The sequence below is a fragment of the Bos indicus genome, chromosome 16, assembly GCF_029378745.1.
Source record: "Bos indicus isolate NIAB-ARS_2022 breed Sahiwal x Tharparkar chromosome 16, NIAB-ARS_B.indTharparkar_mat_pri_1.0, whole genome shotgun sequence".
In the NCBI taxonomy this organism is placed as follows: domain Eukaryota; kingdom Metazoa; phylum Chordata; class Mammalia; order Artiodactyla; family Bovidae; genus Bos; species Bos indicus.
In genome coordinates this window covers 78,323,687-78,333,706 of record NC_091775.1, presented here as the reverse complement: position 1 = coordinate 78,333,706, position 10,020 = coordinate 78,323,687, and the positions used below count along the sequence as shown (strand labels likewise).

Below are 10,020 nucleotides of genomic sequence, written 5' to 3'. Positions count from 1 at the left end.
AGCATTGGGTTTTGTGGCTGCCAAAGGTATATCATCTGTAAAAAGTTATTTATTAGCTAACTAAGGAGAACCTAGCATACAGCACAGGGGACTCCACTCAGTGCTCTGCAATGTCCTAAAAAGGAAGGAAATTCAAAAACTAGGTGATATATGTATACTTATAGCTGATTCACTTTGCAGCACAGCAGAATCTAACACAACATTGTAAAGCAACTATACTCCAATATAAAATTAATTTAAAAAAAATGTTACTTGTCTTATAGGAGAAGCATAGCATTTGTGACCCCTTATCACCTGTCAGATAACCTCGACACTATATTTCTTTTTTTATGAATTGAAAGTATATTTACTATGTAGGGGGCTTCCCTGGTGGCTCAGCTGGTAAAGAATCTGCCTGTAATGCAGGAGACCCCGGACTGATTCCAGGGTTGGGAAGATTCCCTGCAGAAGGAATAGGCAACCACTCCAGTATTCTTGGACTTCCCTGGTGGCTCAGATGGTAAAGAAACCGCCTACAATGTGGGATACCTGGGTTTGATCCCTGGGCTGGGAAGATCCCTTGAAGAAGGGAGTGGTAACCCACTTTAGTATTCTTGCCTTAGAGAATTCCATGGACAGAGGAGCCTGGCAGGCTACAGTCCATCGGGTCCCAAACAGTTGGACACAACAGAGTGACCTTCACTTTATTATTTAAGGTAGTAAATTTTCACAGCAAAAAAAAAAAAATTCATCGTAAATTAAGCAAGATAAGAAAGGCAGCACAGTAGGGAATGAACTGGAGTGAAAATGGGAAAATGCCATGAACCTGGACAATTTTATGGAACAAGATTATGTTTAAAGAGCCAAGAAGGGAGAGTCATCTTTAATTCGTTACGTTTTCTCTTAGCACTACTGATAGCAGTAATAGCATAATACATTCATCAAAAACTATTCTCACATTAACATGAATTTTCTCACAGGGTCAGAGCACCAGCATGAGGCAAGTAGTATATGTCAGCACGTTCTCAGGCTCAGATTAGTAAAGAAACTTCCCCCAGTTTATTAACACTGTAAGAGACAGAACTTAAATTTGAACCCAAGTCCTGAACACTTGAACCCCACCCAATCTTCCACAATTCTACACTAAAGGATTTTATATGCAAGCTCATATAATTCTATGCAACTCAAATGGAAAAATCCCAGAATCAGGAAACGTTTCCAATCAAACCTACCTTCGTGTCTCTCAGAAGTAGTAAACAGTGCAGACACGCATATAACGCAATTTTTCCGGGGTTTGATGTCCAGTCTCTTCTATCCACCTGCTAACCACTGCAGTTCATGGCCCTGCTCCTCCCCCACACTTTCTCCCAAGACAGTCAGATTGACTCCTGTGAATTAAAATGCCATGGACGTCCACTGATTCAAATCTTCATCCGTATTTTCTACCCGAGACCCAAACTTTACCTCTGTGCCCATTTCTACTGCTTAATATGACAGGACTGTGCTCCACCAACAGACACGAGTACCCTGAACTCTCCATGCTCCCCCCATATCCCACCCTCCTGTCCCATGTACAGCCCTGCCCCAGTGAAGGGCACCGCAACCTACCCAGCTACTCAGGCCAGGTACCTGGAGATCAGCCTCACTTTCCATGCTCATCTCAAATGGCCAAGTCCAGTCCAGAAGTAAGTTTTCTCAATCCTGGGTCTAAAACGTGCATTCCTCTCATGTCCTTCTTCCCACTGGCGCCACTGCCGTGTCGGTATGACACCAGTTTTCTCCTGGAGAACTTGCAAGGTCTCCTAACCCAGCTCTCAGCTTCCACTCTTTGCTCAAACCCATCCTCCACAAGGGCAGCAAGAGAATCTCTTAAAATGTAAATAAGCCCGCGATAGGTCCTTGCATACAATCTGCTTAAAGGTCCTGTTTGCAATTCAAATAAAATTCAAACCCCTTAGGAGAGCCCACAAAGTCCTGAAAATTCCAGCCTGGGTCTCACACTTAATCCCGTGGACTGTTTGTCCCACGCTTCCGTGTTTGTTCTCCCCTTACGTTGGCCATGACGTATGCGGTTAACTTGAACTACACTCCTTCCCTCCTACTTCCCATCACCAAATCTTTCTTCTGGAACCCTGTACCAAGGTCAGAGGATAAAAAAAAAAATCTCTGGAACTGACCAAGCCCCATAGTGACTGTTTCCATGAGCCTCAGGATCTAAACCGGTCAGTTCCCTGACCCCATATCAGGTAAAATATCCACCTATTACCCACCCTATGACATCCCAATCAATCACCTAATGCCACCCTTCCAATAGGAATTGTCTGTGTCTTCTTGATTAGTCAGTTCAGTCGCTCAGTGGTGTCCGACTCTCTGTGACCCCGTGGACTGCAGCACGCCAGGCCTCCCCGTCCACCACCAGTCCCAGAGCTTGCTCAGACTCATGTCCATCGAGTCGGTGATGCCATCCAGCCATCTCATCCTCTGTCATCCCCTTCTCCTCCTGCCCTCAATCTTTCCCAGCATCAGGGTCTTTTCCAATGAGTCAGTTCTTCGCATCAGGTGGCCCAAGTATTGGAGCTTCAGCTTCAGCATCAGTCCTTCCAATGAATATTCAGGACTGATTTCCTTTGGGGTTGACTGGTTTGATCTCCTTGTAGTCCAAGGGACTCTCAAGAGTCTTCTCCAACACCAACATAGTTCAAAAACATCAATTCTTCTGTGTCTTGAGGCTGTTTAAGAATTGGCTACTAGCCTGCTAAAGGGCTTGGCTCTCCCTTGAGCCTGCTGCTGTTCTAACAGCGTCTCCCACTCTAATAAACTATCTTCTCTCATTCTGCCTCACGTCTGGAACTTCTTTTCCAACTCGTTCATCAACCACTATACTTCGTTTCACATCATGGCTTGACTATCAGAAAGGCCTTTCCAAACCATCCTTCCTAAAGAAGACCCCAACTCTGCTTCTCTCCTCTATTTCAGCCCCTCTGTCTTTCCCTTTGTAACGTCTTTCAATAATTGGGATTTCATCCATGTTCCCCACTTGGATGTAAACCCCATAAGGGCGGTGGTCTGCTCACCTTGCCCACCACTGAATCACTGGTGCCAGGCACAGCACCTACTCTTTATTTTCCTGGCCTCACCACACGGCATGAGGGACCCTAGATCACCAACCGGGATCGAACCCACATCTCCTGCATTGGAGATGCAGAATCTCACCACTGGCCCTCCAGGGAAGCCCAGTGCCTGTCTTCTGGAAAGTGTGCAGTTCATGTCCGTGAGGGAGGGTGTGGTGGTATACATGAACAAGAAGAGGATTAAATGAGTAAGTGGAAGATGTGTGTTTATTTTTCCCACGTGAGGAAACCTTAACACATATAATTTTGTTAGAGACAGCATAATATATTGACAGCTTGCACTTTGGAGTAAGCTTTCTTTCCTAAAAACGTAATAGCTGCCACCAAGTTTGGAGAACTTTGTGTAAAAGTTACTTTGCTATCTACACGTAATGGTGCTTTTTCTTAGCACGGCTTTCTCGGTATAAAATGGTAGACACTACTTTACTGAATTGGAACATGAACTAAATGAAATGAATGTTGAGCCTCTGGCACCATGGCCTGTGTATGAAACGTCAGTTCCTTGGAGAACACAGCCTGGGATCTGCATTGATCCAACGGAGAACTTGTTGCTATTCTTGAGCTTCCCATTTATTTGTTCTCTGACCACTTACTTGCTCTCAGTTAACCACTCTTTTTTTTTTACTTAAGGGCAAAACTCCATCATTTTCTACCTATAATATTATGTCACATATTAGCTTCCGTAGATAATGTGATAAGATAATAACAAATTGCCTTTAGCTCTAATTTAGAGGCTTAAATCCATCATCATGCCATTTGGGAAAAGTTTAATGTAGTTTTTAATGAAACTTAATAGTTGCAAGGGCTTCCCTGGTAGCTCAGATGGTAAAGAATCTGCCTGCAATGTGGGAGGCTCGGGTTCGATGCCCGGGTTGGGACGATCCCCTGGATCTGGCAACCCACTCCAGTATCCTTGCATGGAGAATCCCATGGACAGAGGAGCCTGGGGGCTACAGTCCCCGGGTCATGAAGAGTTGACGTGACTGAGCAACACACACACACAACAGTGGCAAGAAGGGGCAAAACTGAAAATGCTTTTTCCAAATGAGCTTTTAGTCCGATTTCCAAAATAAGCTGTAACTGTGTAAACGTGAGTTTCAAAAATCTGCAAGCACATCTTTTCTAATCTCTTATTAACAATTTAATAACCCGGTTCAAGTGTTTGAGAATCACTGACCTGAAGGAATCTGCCACCAGGCCTGCTGGGGGCACTTGTGACTTGAAGTCAATGGACTTCGCTTTCATACGTAATCAGTTGGCTCAGATGGACAGATGGTTGCAGGATTTTGACCTTTGTTTCTTTGGGGAGAAGTATTGTGTTTTGGGAAAACTGCCCAAGGAAGTCACCTTCGCACTTTGTAGAACCACACTGAGACTCCACCCTCCACTCTGAACACGCGAAAGGGTGACCAGGTAATAAAACTCCAACCCCATCTCGCCGTGATCTGGCACGCAGCAGGAGTCGAGGGGACTTATGTAACCATCAGCGACTTCTCCATCAAAGAGGAGCCAGTCACCCTTGTTGGGAATAACGGGGTGAATCGTGAATGTGCCCCATGGTAAGACCAGAAACACAAAGCTCTCAAGTTAATTAGATGGGGTCCAAACACCGAGAGCAATTAGAATTCTAAAATCTCCACTTCTCCATTGGATCCTCATTTCCAAACTGAAGATGAAGTAAGATGGAATGAGCTTTTTCCCCCTCAAGCTTGATATCAAGGCAAAGAGATGTCTTCGGTTTAACAAGTGGAGCGCAATTGCGCACATGTTCACTGACTTAGGGAAAAATAATTCAATAAATGTCCTCTACCTTCCAAAAATCTCCTCTTTTGGGAAAAGGCTGTAGGTCAAGTGAGAGAGATGAAGGAGGTCACACTATCCTTGGCAAGCTTTGAACAAGAGGAGATACTTTGGGAAAATCGCAGCTTCCACGTCCTGTCTCCTGAACGCTCACCCTTGAAGCCATGAGCCCATGTTAGCCACACGTGGAGGTCATTCACCAGCAAATTTTTCAGGATACAGAGTTGCACAGAGTAGACCACATGTAAACAAGTGTGTGTTGCCGTGTGAATGAAGCTTTATTTATGGCTACAGATTTGAATCTCATATAACTTTCAGACCTCATGGGGCTTTATTCTTCTTCAGATTCTTTTTAAAACGTTAATACATTTTAAAACTGTGCTTAGCTCATGGGCGTTCTTAGTTCATGACACAGCAGGCTGCAAGACTGCACTGGAGAGAGAAAAGGTGCTCACCCAGCCCTCAGCTGCTCCAGTCCTTGACATGTGTGTTATTCCGGATGAGGCCCCAGCTATCAGGGCAAGATGAGTCATCTGGCTGTGCTCTTGCCAAGTTCTTGGTTCCTAGAGCATGAGACATGATAATAATAAATCATTTTAAGCCCTAATTTTGGGAATCATTCCTTAAGCAGCGACAGATAACCGGGATGACTCATAGCAAAAACAGCAATGAAAAGCGACATTGACTATTTTTGAAAACTTGGAGACCATCTCAGTAGCCTGTCTTCACAGATCCCCCTTTCTCTTGGGCCCTGTGAGTCAACAATTTTGATCGTATTGATCAAAGTAAGTAGTTTTCTTGGTGCTGTAGATACAACTCTATTATCAAAACGAGCAGTTTCCATTTAAACATCACATTTAAAGCTATTCGGGGGTTTCCCTAGTGGCTCAGGGGTAAAGAATCCACCTGCCAATGCAGGAGACACGGGTTCGACCCCTGAGCCGGGGAGATTTCACATGCCACAGAGCAACGAAGCCCAAGCGCCAAAGTACTGAGCCTGTGCTCTAGAGCCCAGACATCGTGACTGTGGAGCCCAGGCGCCCTAGAGCCGTGCTCCACAAGAGAAGCCAGTGCGGTACATCTGCACGCTGCAACTAGAGAGGAGCCCCGTTCACCACAGCTGAAAAAAAGGAGACCCAGCAAAGCCAAAATAACATTCCTGAGTGTTCTAGCTTATGTTAGCCCCCAAATTCTCTCTTTGCCTTAATTAAAGTCCAATTTTTTTGACAGTTGCAACAGAAGGTGCCCTGAGACACAACATGGGAAAAGCCTTTCTGGCAGTGGGATATTCATTTATTTACCCTTTGAGCAATACTTTCAGAATTACATCAAGGATATTCCAGGCATCGGTGACAGGCCATAAGAACACAAAAACAGGTAGGCACAATGTCCACCGCCACCAGCAGCTTACCGTCTAGTAGCAAAAACACACGAAATAACAAATAATTCAAACGTTGTATGATAACAGGGGAACACGACGGCGGCCTGAAGGAGGAAGTGACAACCATGCCTGAGTTGACGGCAGAAGGTGCCCTGAGCAGAGAGGGAGCTGGGTCGGGGAGCGGCGGCAGGAACACCCGCCCTGTCCCCAGTTCTCAGCAAAGCTCCTTGTTTGAAGACCTGCAGAGGTCTCCAGGTCACAGAGCTGCTGTGTGCAGGGAGGGGTTTGGAGAGATGGGCCCTTCTCGGGTAACGGAGGGTTCTGGATGTGACACCAGCGGTTTGGAGTTCAGCCAGTGGGCAGTGAAAAATCTTCAGAGCCTTCTAACATTTCCTTTTGGTAAACTGGTCTGTCAATACTTAGGCTGGGGGACAAGCCTCATGTCACCAGGATGGGAGCCTGGACCAAGGCAAGGCTGCAGGGATGAGGGTGGGAACCAGCAGCCAAAGCTTCTCAGGATGCTTCCTCAATGCATCAGAGACTGTCAACAGGAGGGGGTGACATGGAAAATTCCCAGGCTACTCCCAGGCTTATACCAGCCAGACGAGCAGGCCATCGGGCACATGTGGGTAACTGAAATCATCTCCGCATTGGCCTTCAATCCCAGCTTCTGTTTTGTCTTATACATGCTTCCTTTTTTCTTCCTCTCTGCTACCAACTCATTTCCATTTTCCCTCAAGAATGTACAATTTGGTAACTTCCCTTTTTTCTTGTTTGCTTTTTATGTTCTTTATGTCATCGCCTCCCTAACAAGCCTTTGGTTGATATATGCTCTCTCTCTCTTTTCTTTCTCTTATTTCTTGGTCTTTCCTTTACTGTTTCTTCCTCCAAGCCCGTGAAACAGGTCCAGGGCCATGACATCCCGGGACAGATAGAGGGTCTGAGTTTGTTTGCTGCAGAAGGTCCCTGGGAAGGCCGGGGTGAGCAAGGACGGCTCCCCACCGCCTGAGCACTTTCAGGGCAGGTCTCTCTGCACCGCGTCCACGTGGCCCCCGCAGCACATGGCGTAGGAAGTGGCATTTCGGTCTAGAAGATGTGAAACAGCTAATGGAGGGCTCAAGTGCAGCTCCCCACAGCCTCCTTGCTGCCTCTGATGTGGGTGGAAGTGAGCTCAGTCTGCAAAGCTCCCCTGTTTCCCCTCCCCCCTCCTCCTCCCTTCCCCCCTCCTCCTCCCTTCCCCCTCCTCCTCCCTTCCCCCCTCCTCCTCCCTTCCCCCCTCCTCCTCCCTTCCCCCCTCCTCCTCCCTTCCCCCCTCCTCCTCCCTTCCCCCCTCCTCCTCCCTTCCCCCCTCCTCCTCCCTTTCTCCTTCCTCCTCCCTTCCCCCCTCCTCCTCCCTTCCCCCGTCCTCCTCCCTTCTCCCCTCCCCTCCCCGCCTCCGCGGTGGTGCAGCTGCAAAGCATGTGCTGTGAACTTTGGGGCCACAGAGCCGTGACGACTTTGCCGCTGAGTTAGAAGCAGAGAGAAGCGGAGGCCCCGGGGGCCGTGAACAATGGGAAGGTGGCCCTGGGTCTCCCTGCAGGGGGCCTTGCCCACCCACAGCTCAGAGCGCCTTGGAGCAGCCCCTCCAGGCCCTGCGAGCACTTCCCCTGCCATGAAGAGCAGGTGAGATGCTCGAAGGTTCCCTGTCCTGTCCCTCCCGAAGCCCGGCCTCTCTGGCTGCCTGGACCCAGAGGAGCCGGCGGGCCGCTGGCCCTGCCCAGCTGGGGGTGCGCTCCAGTGGCACGTGGAGGGGAGCGGGGCTGGGCAGACACCCCAGGCAGCCCCCTGACACACCCCTGGGGCTCACACCCATCCCTGCCCTTAGCTGACACACACAGCCTACCTCTGGAAGGGATCCTTCCTCATTTGAATAAGAAGCTATGCTTTGAGGGCTCCTCGAGTGGACTAAAATGTCTGCTACGTACAAGGGAGGAGAGAGCCGCTCACCTGTTACCATGGCGCCGTGTCCCCTCCACGAAAGGTGATGACCGCAAAGGAAGAAGGGGCTGGGAGATTGAACAGGTCAATGCCAGTGGCAAAATGACTTACTGTCTAAAGCATATGATGAAGGAGAGTATATATTCTAATCCTAGTCACCTGATTAAAGACTGCTGAAAGAAACCAATTCATTCTGTAGGATTTATGCTCCTGATGCCCACAGTTCCAAATGAATCAGCCAGCTTTTCTTCGACGTTTACTTTGACTTTTGTGTTTTGGAAATACAGGAACCAGGTCCATATTGTATTGTGTTTGAATACAGCGATGCTCTGCCTTATGGTCTGGGGCAGTGCTTTAAAGGATGTGCATGACTCTTGGGTTTCTGAATAAAGAGTGACTCCCACAGACTGGTAAGTGGTGGAAACAGCGGAAGCTCACCAGCACTGACACACTGTAGCTACTAGATGGCCACAGCAAACTGAGTGCAAAGCAGAGTGTGCCCATCCATACGCAGCTGTCTGTCCATTCGGAATTAAATGAGAGTTTTTTTTCTAAACAGTTGTGTGTCCATTTGCAATTTAAAGGGATTTTTTTTTGCTACTAGCTTTTGAAAATTGACGTTTAGAAAAAGTCAATTCTCAATATTAGATGATATTCAGGCTTGTATGGTCATTTTGCTAGGTATGTGGTGGTGGTACCCGACGATACAAATGTGAGTGCGGGAGACTGTTAATAATTTTCATACACCCTGGCTGAAGTCTTTAATAGCAAAGTGTCATGTTGTTTTTATAATGCTTCTGAATAAAACATCAAAGAGATTAAATTGAGAGATTGATAGATAACAAAGAAAATAAAGCCAAATGTTAAAAATTGATGAGTCTAGGTGTAGTATGCGGAGAAGGCAATGGCACCCCACTCCAGTACTCTTGCCTGAAAAATCCCATGGATGGAGGAGCCTGGTGGGCTGCAGTCCATGGGGTTGCTAAGAGTCAGACACGACTGAGCTACTTCACTTTCACTTTTCACTTTCATGCACTGGAGAAGGAAATGGTAACCCACTCCAGTGTTCTTGCCTGGAGAATCCCAGGGACGGGGGAGCCTGGTGGGCTGCTGTCTATGGGGTCTCACAGAGTCGGACACGACTGAAGCAACTTAGCAGCAGCAGCAACAGCAGGTGTAGTATGCGGGTGATCACCATATAAGTATTTTTATTTAATTTGCATAATACAAACTTGAAAAAGAATATATGTAACAAACATGCAAATTTACCTTCCAGTTAACAGTATCTAGTCCTAGCTCTTTGATACTCACCATCTAAAATGTCTTCATTCAGCATCATATTACCCAGTAGTATTCACTTTGCTACTACATTGAAAGTATGTACAACTGAAGCTCAGTTTTAAAAAGATGCTACATATACATATTCATGGGCACAGGGAACTCTGCTCAGGGTTATTCAATGTTATATGGAAGCCTGGATGGGAGGGGAGCTTGGAGAGAGAATGAATGCTCTACATGTATGGCTGAGCCCCTCTGCTGTGCATCTGAAACTGTTACAACACTGTTAATCGTCTATACTCCAGTAAAAAATAAAAAGTTTAAAAGACATACACATTCAGGGGTGAACTTACCCATCTTCCTATAAAAGGGGTGCATTTTATTGATGAATATAAAAGTAGGTTCTGAAAATCACACTTTGCAAGCTTCCACTGATGTAAAGATCTGTGTGTGTGTGTGTGTGTGTGTGTGTAC

General features: G+C 46.9%; 1 long non-coding RNA gene across 1 annotated transcript; it reads right to left on the bottom strand.

Moving 5' to 3' along the window:
- Window positions 1-289: 289 nt before the first annotated feature.
- On the bottom strand, window positions 290-8,606 carry LOC139176456 (uncharacterized). Its single transcript, XR_011560966.1, has 3 exons — window positions 8,278-8,606; window positions 6,212-6,324; window positions 290-5,473 (listed from the first exon to the last, which is right to left on the bottom strand). It is a non-coding gene; the product is annotated as an uncharacterized lncRNA (long non-coding RNA).
- Between the last annotated feature and the right edge of the window lie 1,414 nt (window positions 8,607-10,020).